General features: G+C 42.5%; 1 protein-coding gene across 2 annotated transcripts in view; it reads right to left on the bottom strand.

Annotated features, from left to right (window-relative positions):
- DNAH8 (dynein axonemal heavy chain 8) overlaps positions 1-2956 on the bottom strand; it is a 322731-nt gene extending 319775 nt beyond the window's left edge. Inside the window, exon 1 of one of the 2 annotated variants that reach the window (XM_063812416.1) lies at positions 2771-2956. The gene's annotated coding sequence lies outside the window, so the exon portion shown is untranslated. The remainder of the gene's footprint in view (positions 1-2770) is intronic. The other variant, XM_054686792.1, reaches the window with a different exon arrangement.
- Positions 2957-14383: the final 11427 nt, after the last annotated feature.

The following is a 14383-nucleotide window of genomic DNA, read 5'->3' as shown; positions in this document are numbered from 1 at the left end:
TATACCCACACCTTGGAAACAACCAAGATGTCCCTTAATGAAGGGCCCACTAATTGTTCTGTACTACCCTTGTTCAATAAAATTTTAATGCATCATTAGCGATACAAAGAATGAGGTAGGGCTATATATGCAGATATGTAAAACTCTCCAAGACACATTGTTACATAAAAAGCAAGACACATTGCATAATAACACCACTCGCATAAAATTTTTAAAGTGTGTATATATGTATATACGGTATTTCATCAATTCTAAGATGCATACTTTAAGAAGGTTTAATATGCAGCATTTTTTGTTTCTCAGCATTTTTTATGCAGTTACATAAAATACCTAATTTTCATGTACAGAATTGCAAAAAAATTGTAATCAGTAATAGTTTAGATTTGATAAAGTACATTATAAGCTTTCTAGGGAGAATACACAATAAATTATTAATAAGAATCACTCTGAGTGAAAGAGATTGAAGAAGGGAAGTAGAAGAAGAATTTTTACTTTCCGATTTCCTAACTTTCTGTATGGTTCTTTTCTAAAAAAAAAAAAAATCGTGTACATTTTAGTTGTATTACATCTGTGCATATCATATACTGTAACATACAAACTCCTGAGCTTAAGCTCAGGAGTTTGAGACTAGCCTGGGCAACATGGAGAAACCCAGTCTTGACAACAAATGCAAAAAATTAGCCAGGCATGGTGGCGTGCGCCTGTAGTCCCAGCTACTTGGAGGGCTGAGGAGGGAGGATAGCTTGAGCCCAGGAGGTCAAGGCTGCAGTGAGCCAAGATGGCGCCACTGCACTCCAGTCTGGGTGACAGAGTGAGAACCTATCTTAAAAAAAAAAAAAAAAAAAAGACCTGAAATTCCCTACAAATCTACCCCCAAGCATTCACATTCTGCTGATGCAAAGAACACAGAGTGAATGTGGCATCAACACTTGTTCACTTTCTCTGGGTCCTTCTCTCCTTCACAGACAACTTGCTCTGTTGTGCAGGCTGGAGTACAGTCATGTGAGCACAGCTCATTGCAGTCCTCACCTCCTGGGCTCAAACGATCCTCCTACCTCAGCCTCCCAAGTAGCTAGGAGTAAAGGCGTACACAATCACACTTGGCTGTTCTTTTTTGGTTTGGGTTTTGGTTTTTCTGTAGAGATGGGATCTCACTATGCTGCCCAGGCTGGATGCAATCATTTTCAATTCCCACCATCCCTTCTTAAGTTAAATTTTAAGGATTCAGTGAACTTCCGCAAAGACAACCAGAAATGCATCCTGGTTATTTTCAGGAGCATTTCCAGGTGTTGAACTCCTCCCCTCCTAGGAATACTACAGTAAGTGAGCAAGTTGCATACCTGTGTGCTGGGTACAGCCAATTCAACCACACCCTTTTCTCTTGCACCCATTTCTGTAACCCTATCCCAAATGCATTAGTTCAGTCAGCAATATTGAGCATCTTCTGCATGTCTGGCCACTGTGGCTACATAAAAGACTAAGGACTTCTCCAAAGCAAAATGCACAATCAAATTGGTGTGACAGACTATTGAATACAACACAAGATGGTCAATGTCAATGACAGGTGAATTAACGAAGGGCTAAGAGAGCTTAGCAGGCAGCAAAACTTCTGAAAAACAAAAAAAGAAAGAAAGAAAACTTGACGGAGAAGGTACCACCCGAGTCGGGTCTAAAGAAGAGTTGTCAGGAGAGGATGGGAGAGAGAAACATTATAGGCAGAAGGTGGGAACAGTGGCGTACAAAAGCAGAGAAGCAAAAACAGGCACAACTATCTTGGGAAAAGTGGTAAATTCCGTGATGAGACTTTTGGGCTAGAGGGGAATGAGAAGGGTAGAGGAACGGGAAATAAGCCGGAGGGAGAGGCATTTTTTTGTTTTATTTTTGAATTTTTAAAAATATATAGGTATATGGCCGGGCGTGGTGGCTCATGCCTGTAATCCCAGCACTTTGGGAGGCCGAGGTGGGCGGATCACAAGGTCAGGAGATCGAGACCATCTTGGCTAACACTGTGAAACCCCGTCTCCACTGAAAATACCAAAAAAAATTAGCCGGGCGTGATGGCGGGTGCCTGTAGCCCCAGCTACTCGGGAGGCTGAGGCAGGAGAATGGCTTGAACCCGGGAGGCAGAAATTGCAGTGAGCCGAGATCGCACCACTTCACTCCAGCCTGGGCGGCAGAGCGAGACTCCGTCTCAAAAAAAAAAAATATATATATATATATATATATATATATAAAATATATATATATATATAAAATATATATTTATATATATTTTTTTATTTTAATAGCTTTTGGGGTACAGGTGGTTTTTTTACATGGATGCATTGGATAGTGGTGAAGTCTGAGACTTCAGGGTCATCCAGGTAGCATACATTGCAAGCGATATGTAGTTGTTTCATCCCTCAACCCCCTCCCACCCTTCCCCTTCTGAGTCTCCGAAGTCCACTATACCCCTCTGGATGCCTTTGCGTAGCAATAGCTTAGCTCCTACTCATAGGTGAGAACGTGTGGTATTTGGTTTTCTAGTCTCAAAACGGGGAGTGGGTGTGAAGTCACTTAGATGTCCAGTGTAGAGACTGACAAAGGGTAGTGACTCAGCTGGGGTTTTGAAGCAGGGGTTCCCTGGGTTCAACTAACAGAGGTGGAGGACTGAACTGTAGCGTGGATTCCAGTCCCCTAAAAAGAAGGAAAGTGGGCGGGGAACCCGGCTGCATCAGGGCCTCCGGGGCAGGGGCCGGCCGCTCACAGCGCGCTCCGACCAGGCACTCACCAGCCGCTCTCTGGGCCCCGATGCCCCGACCACTCAGCCCACTGAGGCCGGCCCCAGCGGTTGCGCTGCCCCGGGGATGCTGCTCCGGCCTCCGCGGCCCGGAACGAGGCTGACGGTTGGGAGTCCGACACAGGCTCGCTCGGGGGCGAGGGCTCCGCAGTGCGCAGCTCCCTACGGGGAGCGACTGGAGGGGCACGGGCAGCCCCCGCGCTCCCCAATAAAGGATGCACCCACCGAGCCCGAGGACTGAAACATTGTTTAGGGGACCCCGGGCACTGAAGGGCGGGTTCCTGGAGATGGACATTTGGAGTGCGGTGCCAGGGGCTTGGGAGGATTCCCGCGTATACGTGGTAATACGGAAATATATAAAATAATGTTTTCTATGACCTTTACAGTTTCTGAAGTTACTTAGTGTTTTCCTTGAGAACCTAAAAAGTGTTTCCTGGTGAGTCAGTGTGTTCAGAAACCTGTGACTGATGAGAGAGAAAGATTCTGGGGGAAAACTGACTTCTCTCCCAAGTCCACCCCCTCCCCTCTCTAGTACGGTTCTGCTTTTGCTGTGACTGCCTGACATGATGTGAGCGGTCCGTTTTTAGTTGAGTGTGTTAACCAAAGAAAAAAATCAGTCATTTAAATAATTAATATTAGTTTTATTCAGATGTCTTACTAAGGATTGCAATCCGGAGAGTCTTTCAGAGACTTTCTGTGAGACTGCTCCAAAGCTTAGGTACAGGTGGTGGCATGTGATGGGAAGTGGCATCAGATGTGCTCAGCAGTTACATCAAATGAGCTCAGCAGTTATATTAGAGCAAAATCTCATCAAGGGTGGGGTTCAAGGGTACATCTGGTTATAGATTATAGAGGCATAATCATTAATCCTATCAGCTATTATCTTATTATGTACAGGAAGAGGCATGAGTTAGGATCCTGGAACTTTTGCAAGAAAAGATTCATGCAAGAGATGTTATCATTTTCAGGGGCCTTCTTCCAGGGGCTGCACTTAGTCACTGAGTTAGGGGATTTGTGAAATTTGGCTGCCAAAGAATTCTCTGACATTCTGCTGGCAAGCAGAATGAGCAAATATAGCTTCTTACATAAACTATTTTGTCTTACAGGTGTGAAAGTCAGTCTTTGAATGTAGAGCAGATCAATGTGGAATGAGGACTGAAAGGTCTGTCAACTGAAAAAAAAACAAGAATGAATATAAAAAATCACAAATTAAATAAACCATGGTCCGTCCATATTAATAGACATTACTCAGTGATTATACAATATAAGCTTATGGGAGCAAGGGAGTTCCTAAATATCCTTGCTGACTGTGCCGAAATGCAACACCTACCTACCCTCTAACTCTGAGCCACTTCCTTAACTAGTCTTTAGGCAACTCAGCAGGCCACAGCAACCACGGCATGAGAAGGCACAATTGCTCACTTCCCGGGGAGAGGGACTAGCTTGTTTACTGCTCGATACAAAAGATACTGAGAACTTAGCCCTAGATTCTTTACCTGCCTCCCAGTCCACTGCCTGCATCTGGGTCCATGGGGTTGCCCACTGGGACTTGGGGTTGGGGGAACCGGCCTCCCATATGATACTCCTGCCATTTGTTGAGGTAGTGTTGAGGACAAGTGCTCTACCTCTTCTCCATCGAATCTCATTGTTTACTTTTGGCACTGATGGAGCTGGGGCAGGTTTTATACTTGCCTTCTTTTCCTGTCCCTATGCTGTCTCTCTATTCTCATGTAGTAAGAAACAAAACAGAATACCATATTCCTTAATAAAGAGCCTTAAATATATTCATTCATATGCCTTAACCTACAAATGCCTCTTTTGAAAATATATTCCTAAGAAATAATACTAAATATGGACAGATCTTTGGTTCTAAAGACATGTGTTGCTGTATTAGGTTTGTAGCACCGTGATCCATGCAATAGTTTCATTAACTCTGGCAGAAAACTAGCTTCATGGAATACTGCCAAATGATAGCACCCCTGAGAATGCCTGAGATACAGGAAAACTGTACCTTCCACAGAGTTCTCTTGAGGCTTAACAGAAGGTAAACCCCATGCAGCACTTATATAAGACATCAAGTGCCCACGATCCTGAGTATTAAGTGTCCCTGAAAATACAATGAGGGAACACATATAAAAACACTTAGCACAGTAGTACATGGTAATGGCTAAATCAATGCTAGCTGTTATTTGTAGTAGTTTAGTATTAGTGTGTGTAGTGAAGAAAAATACTGAACTGGTAATCAGGGAAACTGAGTCCCGTTACTGTGCTACTCAACAAATAACCGTTTAGTTGACTAACCCTCAGATTGTGAAACTGCTCTATTACTGGATGTCCTTATTTGTAAAAAGAAATGGGGGAGTTGAGATAATCTCTAAGTTCCCTTCCAGTTCGAAAAATGTCCAACTCTATGACGAGTTTGGTTTCAAGCCTCATCAATTGAGAGGAAGATGATACTATTGACTGAAATAAAAATGTCAAAACAACCAATTAGAAATGTCTAGGTGTTGTAGGGAATATGCAATTAAGGTGCACAGATTAGCAATATTTGCTATGTTATAATTGTCCTAAAGTACCACATGATCATATTATCAAATAACAATTTAAGTAGCCAGTTATTCAAGTAAAACATATATAAATATTAAATAACTATCCACAGCTCATTCCTTTGAGCTTTTCTTGAAGGATTATCAGTTTGTGGCTGTAATAGCACATTTATATCTTGTTTAGTGTGGTCCATTCTACTTGCAAACAAAAATCTCTGCCAGTGCAGAAACCCGAAAAACCCGACAATAAGAACCTAAGCAACTGTGAACCCAAAAGTATCTGAGACAGGTTGCAATCAATTCAGAAAGTTTATTTTGCAAATATTTTGCTAACGTTAAGGATGGACCCATGACATAGCCTCAGGAGGTCCTGATGACATGTGCCCAAGGTGGCCAGGTTACACCTTGCTTTTATACATTTTAGGGAGACATAATACATGGGGGTGGGCCTTCCAGGCTACAGGTAGATTTAAAAATCTTCTGATTAGCAATTGGTTGAAAGAGTTATTATCAATAGAAAGAAATATGTGGATTACAATAAGGGGTTGTGGAGATCAAGGTTTTATCATGCAGTTGAAGGGTCCAGGTAGCAGGCTTCAGAGAAAATAGATTGTAAATGTTTCTTATCAGACTTAAAGAGTGTCTTATCAGTAATTCCAAGAGGGATGAGGGTATAATGAGGCATGTCCAACCCCTCCTTCCATCATGGCCTGCACTAGTTTTCAATCTATCTATTTTCCTATGGTTGGACATTTAGCCTTTATCAATTTTTTCTTCCTTTTTTTTTTTTTTTTTTTTTTGCTATTCAAACCATGTCTCTTATACATGTCTCATGGAGTGCAGACACAATAACCCTTTTCATACCCTTGGCTGAGAGGAAGGGTCCATTCAGATGGTTGGGGTGGCAGGGTGCAGGGGGTTACAATTTTATTTTTGGTTTACACAACTAATAAGATGATGTTCATTAAGGAAAATAAATGTAATCATAAAAGTATTTTAAACATATTCTCAGATTTCCTAATCTTAAATTATTACCAACGAAAAAGAAAAGCCATGTATACGTCCCTTGTAATGGGTTGAATTGTGTACCCCCCACAAAATATGTCCAAGTCTTTTTTTTTTTTTTTTTTTTTGAGACGGAGGTCTCACTCTGTTGCTCAGGCTGGAGTGCAATAGCACCACCTCAGCTCACTGCAACCTCCGTTTCCCTGGTTCAAGTGATTCTTCTGCCTCAGCCTCCTGAGTAGCTGGGACTACAGGTGCACAACATCACGCCTGGCTAATTTTTGTATTTTTGTAGAGACAGGGTTTCACCATGTTGGTCAGGCTGGTCTTGAACTACTGACCTTAGGTGATCCGCCCACCTTGGCCTCCCAAAGTGCTGGGATTACAGGCATGAGCCACTGCACTTGGCCAATATGTCTAAGTCTTAATTACCATGACCTGTGAATGTGACCTTATTTGGAAAAAAAAAATCTTTGAAGATGTAATGAAGTAAAAAATCTCAAGGTGAAATTGTTGGGGTGATCAGACCCAACATCAGGCCGTGGGGGCTACAAAGTCCAGCGGAGTCAAAGGTCTAGCGGGAACCAGCCCCGCCAGCAACATGGATTCTCTTTCTTATCCCAGGTGGGTCAAACAGAGATGAGTTTGTGAAAGCTGGGTCCAGGGGGATCACCGCAATGTGGAGCTGCAATGTCACCCAAGCACTGGAATAGCCAGCATTTATTATCAGTTTACATGTGGGAGGGGGAGCAAGGGCAGTGAGCAGAGGGTGGTCTGATCATGGGGTGAGAGGATCACATGATTATACGGTGAGGTCCACAGTAAAGATGTACGGATATATGGAACTGTGAGTTCCAACTGCTAGTTGCATGCATCAGCAATTTAATAGGATCAGGCTTTAACTATAAACTATGTTTAAGATGGTTGCGCAGTAGGCAAGTAAGAATGGGACATGAAACCAGATGCAGTAGGCAAGTAAGAACGGGACATGAAACCAGACGAGCAGTCTGACCACAGTTCTCCCTGAGGGAGGGGCCCCTGGGCAGGCCTAGGAGAGTGGTGGGAGAAGAAGAGCTTTACGCCCTTATCTCAACCACTGAAGCTTTCACTTCCAAACAGACATCCCTCATGCATCCGTTTATAGGCTCTCCATAAGGGCTGCATTCCTCTCCCAGGGCCTTAATAGTTATGCCTTCCTGAGAAAGGAATATGGGTGATGTGTCACCTCCCATCCTGCACGTCTGTCTATAGGCTCTCTGCAGGGGAAAGCATATCAAACGCTGTTAACTCTCACTGGCAGCCAAACCTCATGGTGACTGACTCAGTCCTTCATTGTTGCTTTAATAACCTGATTACTGTTTAACAATCAAGCAACCATCATTATACAAAGGCAAGCATTCTACTAGAAAAACAACACAGCAATTTAGAAAGTTATATGTAGTTATTTTTTTTTCTTCTGACTTCATTCTAGAATTGCTTACACAAACACTTCCTAAAACTGTCCCTCCATTTCTCCCCAGTCCGGGGTCCTGGGCTTCACCCATACAAAGGAATGAGAAAAGACAAGTTAAGAGTGCATAAGGTGGGTCTGGGGGCCAATGCTGGCATGGAGGCTGAAAAAGCCCTGAGCTCTGGGATCCTACACTATTTATTGGTGATCAAACAAAGAAGCAGGTGGTGAGGACATGTGGATGTGGGGGTAAACAGCTGAGGGCGTGAGGACGTGGGGGTAGAAAGGTAATGGTGCATGAAGCGTAGCTGTGATGGTTTAGCATTTTCTTTGACACATATAGAATATACTCTGCTGCTTGAGATAATGGAGAACATGTTTATGAGCCTGGGAGAGCAACCAACAAGTCTGTGCACATTCCAGAGGCTACGAGGGGTTTTATGCCCTGAGCCCCAGATTCCAACCAAGCCACAAGGGGTTTTATGCCCTGGGCTTAGATTTGTGGTGTGGCAGGGCAGCTTTCCACCCTTTGGCACAGAGCTTGGTGTCCCAAAGGCCACGAAGGGTTTTAGAGCCTGGAACCTGGCCATCTTCCAAGACTCTTTTATATTATGACAGACAAGCCAGTCCTGCCTCAGCTCTTCTACCAACAGAAATCATCCTGATTTAGGGTGGGTCCTAAATCTATGACTAGAGTCCTTATCAAAGAAAGTGGAGAGAGATTATAGACATGAAGACAGGGAGGAAGGCCACGTGAAGATGAAGGCAGAGATTAGAGACACATTTCCACAAACCAAGGAACTCTAGGAGCCACCAAAAGCTGGAAGAGGCAAGGAAGGATTTTCCGTAGAGCCTGTAAGGGGGAATGGCCCAGCTAACACCTTGATTTCACACTTCTTGCCTCCAGAATTGTGAAAGAATAAGTTTCTGTTGTTTTAAGTCACCGAGTTTGTGGTAATGTGTTACATCGTCCCTGGGAAAATTAATACACCCCTTCTACCAAAAAGGAGAATGTGAAAGTTTTCATGTCAGTGTGAAGTGTTTTATAAAAATCCTGAAACACAGAGTTGAGGAGGGCTCTGAAAAGAAGGGTCTTAGGCTTGTATGACTGACGACAAAACTATCACAGAAGATTCTGTGAAACTACAACCTTGTACAAAGGCCATGAAAACTTTATGCAAAGAAATACTTCTGCAAGGATATCTGCCCAGGAACTCTGTCCATCCTTAGACGGACATCATCACCCTTACTGTTGATCATTGTTGTCAAGGATAATAGTCTCAAAACAATTATGTAATCTTCCTCATTTTTCATTTAAAAACTTTTGTTTTCCTTTATCTCCCTGAATATGCACATAGTTTACTATGGCACGCAAATTCCCATTGCGATGCCCTACGTTCAAATAAATACCTTTTTCTTTTAGAGAACCTCTTTCTGTTTTTTAGTTTGACAAAGCACTTCTAAACTCTTTGGAATTTGTGTCTTCTCAAACAGGGACTATTTCTAAACTATTCCTTCCCCACTATCACTGTCTTCCCTTTTGTTTCTCTATGTGGTGCTTGTTACTTTTTAGTTTAAAAAAAAATGTGCGGTGAAATATTTAAAATATACAGAGAGTCATAAAGAATAATACAACTCTCCATTTGCCCAACATCCAGCTTAAGTTATAAAACATTGTCAACACAGTGAAATCCACAGTATATCCCTCCCCTATGCCTTCCTCTGCTGCCCCTTAGAGGAAATCATGTTCCTGAATTTGTTTATTCCCAGGCACTTCCTGTATCATTACTAGATGTGCATTTAGTCCTAGGCAATACATTATGTCATTCTGCATATTTTTAAGCTTTGCAAAAATGGTATTGTGCTATGTGTATTCTTCTGCAACTTGTAATTATTTTCATTTCTATTATGAGATTTATCCCTGTTGGAATAGTAGCTCTGGTTCATTCATTTTTACTTATGTATAGTAGTCCACTCAATGAAAATAACACAATCTATCTGTTTTCCTACGGTTGGACATTAAGGCTTTATCCTTTTTTCTTCTTTTTTTTTTTTTTTTTGCCATTCAAACCATGTCTGTTATATATGTCTCATGGAGTGCAGACACAATAACCCTCTAGGATATATACTTAGCAGTGGATCCCAGGATGTACTCTCTTCAACTTCATTAGATACTGCCAAATTACTTTCCAAAGTGTGTCCACCAGCAAGTGTTTATGCATTTCAGCTGTTCTACATCTACACCAACACTTGATATTGACAGGTTTTTAATTTTTTAATTTCTGTCAATCTCAAGAGCATAAAAGAAAACTCATTTCTATATTAAATTGCATTTACCTATTTACCAGAAAATTGGAGCGATTTTTTTTTCTTTTACTTTTTTTGAGACAGAGTCTCACTCTGTCACCCAGGCTGGAGTGCAGTGGCGTGATCTCAGCTCACTGCAACCTCTGCCTCCCGGGTTCAAGTGATTCTCCTGCCTCAGCCTCCTGAGTAGCTGGGATTACAGGCACATGCCACCACACCTGGTTAATTTTTGTATTTTTAGTAGAGACGGGGTTTCACCATGTTGGTCAGGCTGGTCTCAAACTCCTGACCTCGTGATACTCCTGCCTCAGCCTCCGAAACTGCTGAGCCATCACTCCCGGACTCTCTCTCTCTCTCTTCCTTCCTTCCTTCCTTCCTTCCTTTCTTTCTTTTCTTTCCTTCCTTCCTTCCCTCCCTCCCTCCTTCCTTCCTTCCTCTTTCTTTCTTTCCTCCCTTCCTTTCCTTTCTTTCCTCCCTTCCTTTCCTTTCTTTCCTTTTTTTGAGACAGGGTCTCATTCTGTCGCCCAAGTGACGTGATCTCACCTCACTGCAACCTCCACCTCCCAGGTTCAAGTGATTCTCCCACCTTAGCCTCCTAAGTAGCTGGGATTACAGGCATGTGCCACCACACCTGGCTAATTTTTGTACTTTTAGTAGAGGTGGGGTTTCACCACGTAGGGCAGACTTGGAGCAAATTTTCATATGAATATATGCTATTTCTATTCTCTCTTTTGTAAATTGCCTATTCTTCTTTTTGACCATTTTTTTCTATTGAGTTGTGTGTCTCTCATTGATTTCTAACAGTTTTTACATATTCTGGATACTGAACCTTTGTTGGCTATGTGTGTTGCCCATACTTTCTCCTGGTCTATGGTTTAACTTTTTACCTTTTAGGGTGTGTTTTAGCTTTCTTTTATACTTCGTGCTTTTATATCTCATTAAGAAACTTCTTTCTTTCTTTTTTTTTTTTTTTTTTTTTTGGAGATGGAGTCTTGCTCTGTCACCCAGGCTGGAGTGCAGTGGCACGATCTCGGCTCACTGCAACCCCTGCCTCCCAGGTTCAAACACTTCTCCTGCCTCAGCCTCCCGAGTAGCTGGGACTACAAGCACACGCCACCACGCCTGGCTAATTTTTTGAATTTTAGCAGAGACGAGGTTTCACTGTGTTGCCCAGGCTGGTCTCAAACTCCTGAACTCAGGCAATCCACCTGTCTCAGCCTTCCAAAGTGCTAGTGAGCCACCGTGCCCGGCCTTCATTAAGAAATTTCTACCATGAATTCACAAAGGCATTTTCTAATATTTTATTCTTCAAGGTTTTAAGTTTTGCCTTTTCACATTTATGTCTGTAATCCTCTTGGACTTATGTTTTCCTTTATGGTATGAAATAGAGATCTTTTTTTATCACATACATAATCAATTGTCCTTACCCCATTCATTGAAAAAATAATCTTTTCCCCACTAGCAGTAAGATAACACATACCAAATATATATATATATATACACACACACACAGACACAAACATGATATGTGTGTATATTGGTTGCCTATTAATGCACAACAACTTATTCCAAAACTTAGCAGCTGAAAACAATAAACATTTATTATCTCACAGTTTCTGTGATTTAAGAATCTGGGAATGGTCCAGCTAGGTAGTTCTGGATCAGGGTCTCTCACAAGACAGTGATTAAGGGGTTGGCCAAAGCAGCAGTCATTTTGAAGCTCTACTGAAAAAGGACCCACTTGCAATTTTACTGTGTAGCTGATGGCAGGTGTCTGGCCTTCACTGGCTGTTGACCAGAGACACTGGTTCCTTGCCACATGCATCTCTCCTTAGTGTTGCTCACAACATGACAACTTGCTTACCCTCCAAGTGAGAGATCAAAGAAAGTGACAGAGAACTCCCAAGATAAGAATCACAACCTTTTCATTCTCTAATCTCAGAAATGACACGAAGTGACACTTTATCATGTCTATCATGCTCTTTGTATCAGAAGTGAGCCACAAATCCAGCCCATACTCAAGGTTAGGGAAGCAGACAAGACTGTGAATACCCGGAGGTGGGGATCATTGGGGTTATCTTAGAGTGGTCTACTACAGTTTCCATTTGTTGATCTATGCCAGCCTCCCTACCATACTGTCTTTTTTTTTTTTTATTCTGTCTTAATTACTGTAGCTTGTACAAAGTCTTGTTATCCGGTAGAGAATGTTCCCCTACTTAATTATTATTCAGTATATCTTTCCTATTTGGGGCCCTAAAAATAGAATGTAGAATCTGCTTGTTCATTTTAATTGAAAACCTCTGGGCCAGGCACAGTGGTTCATACCTGTAATCACACTTTGGGAGGCCAAAGTGCGAGGATCACTTGAGCTCAGGAGTTCAAGACCAGCCTGGGCAACATAGTGAGATGCTGTCTCTACAAAAACTAAAATAAAATAAATTATCTGGGTTTGGTGGTGCATGCCTATAGTCTTAGCTATTTGTGAGGCTGAGGTGGGTGGATGGCTGGAGCCTGAGAGGTTGAGGCTGCAGTGAGCTGAGACAGCACCACTGCACTCCAGACTGGGCAACAGAGTGAGACCCTATCTTGAAAGGAAGAAAGAAGAAAGAAAAGAAAAAGAAAGAAAGAAAGAAAGAAAGAAGAAAGGAAGGAAGGAAGGAAGGAAGGACTCTGTTGGGATTTTTATTGGAATTTCATTACATGAACAGATTAATTAGTAAATGAATTGATATTTTATGATATTGAGTCTTCCTATTCATTTACATGCTTTATATCTCACATAGTCTGAGAAGCTCACCAGAAAGATTAGTGCAAAAGGGCTGGGAACAGTGGCTCATGCCTGTAATCCCAGCACTTTGGGAGGCCGAGGTGGGCGGATCACCTGAGGTCAGGAGTTTGAGACCAGCCTGGCCAACATGGTGAAACCGTGTCTCTACTAAAAATACAAAAAATTAGCCAGCATGGTGGCAGGTGCCTGTAATCCCAGCTACTTGGGAGGCTCAGGCAGGAGAATCGCTTGAACCCAGGAGGTGGAGGTTGCAGTGAGCCAAGATCACACCACTGCATTCCAGCCTGGGCGACAGAGGAAGACTCCGTCTAAAAAAGAAAATTAATGCAAAAGAAGACAATTTGGGTGTCTTTTCAATAATTCAGTGGTAACACACAGTATATGGAGAGTTTGTGTATTGCTCCAATTCCCGAGTTTAAAAGGTTTAAGGTCTAGTTCCATATAGAAGTCCTGTAGTTCTAATAGACTGTTTTGATGAAATATCCTCAGTAAGTTAGTATGAGGTATGCACAACATTTCTGCTGAAATCCTTATCCTGCCTATCCTTTTGCTGTGGACATCCATGGTTCAGTTTGCCTGGCAATCCTCCCTTCTCATAAGAACATCATCACTCTTCTTTTAGGGAACTAACAGATCCTCCCCAAACTCCAATCAGGTGGTCCTAATCCAGGTTGCCAATCGCAGTGCTTCAATCACAGGAGTAAGCACAGGTCCTAGGCCAGGCCAATCACAGCTCCCTCTTGGATTTTCCAATTTGATAAAATCCAGGCTGGCTGGATAAAATCCAGAGGGAGAGTTTACTCCCACTCCTAGTGAGAGAACAGCTGCCAAATTTCTAGTCTTATGGAGCTAGTGTCTGACAAACTGAAGCTGAGATGCAGAAAAAAGCTGAGATGAGAGACGGGGACATCTTGGTGGTGGCCAGGTGGCTAGTGCCATATACATCCCTGCCCAACCTCATTTTGGTTAGGTGAGCACCACTCATTCCCATTTATTCTTTTAACAACAGGAAGTATTTAATGAGCATCTACTATTATGAGCCAATCATTGAAGACACAGTGATGACTAAGCCTTCCAGTGAACATAAAATATATATTAATGTAAAAAGTACTGCAAGTTATGGACATTTGGAACCTAAGTAGGCAAACCATGACTTAAATCTCATTTAGGCTGGGCACAGTGGCTACACCTGTAATCCCAGCACTTTGGGAGACTGAGGCAGGAGGGTCACTTCAGCCCAGGAGTTGAGACCAGCCTGGGCAACATGGTGAAACCCCCATCTCAAAAAAATACAAAAATTAACTGGTCTTGGTTTTGCAGCCTGTAGTCTCAGCTAATCGGGAGGCTGAGGCCAGAGGACAGCTAGAGCCCCGGAAGTCGAGGCAGCAGTGACTGCAGTAAGCTGAGAGCACACCACTGCACTCCAGCCTGGGCGACAGAGCGAGACACTGTTAAAAAAATTAAAAAAAAAAAAAAAGAAAGAAAAGAAAAAAGAAAAAGGAAAAGAA

The sequence above is a fragment of the Pan troglodytes genome, chromosome 5 (assembly GCF_028858775.2).
Source record: "Pan troglodytes isolate AG18354 chromosome 5, NHGRI_mPanTro3-v2.0_pri, whole genome shotgun sequence".
NCBI classification, from domain to species: Eukaryota; Metazoa; Chordata; class Mammalia; order Primates; family Hominidae; genus Pan; species Pan troglodytes.
This window is presented reverse-complemented; position numbering and strand designations above follow the sequence as displayed.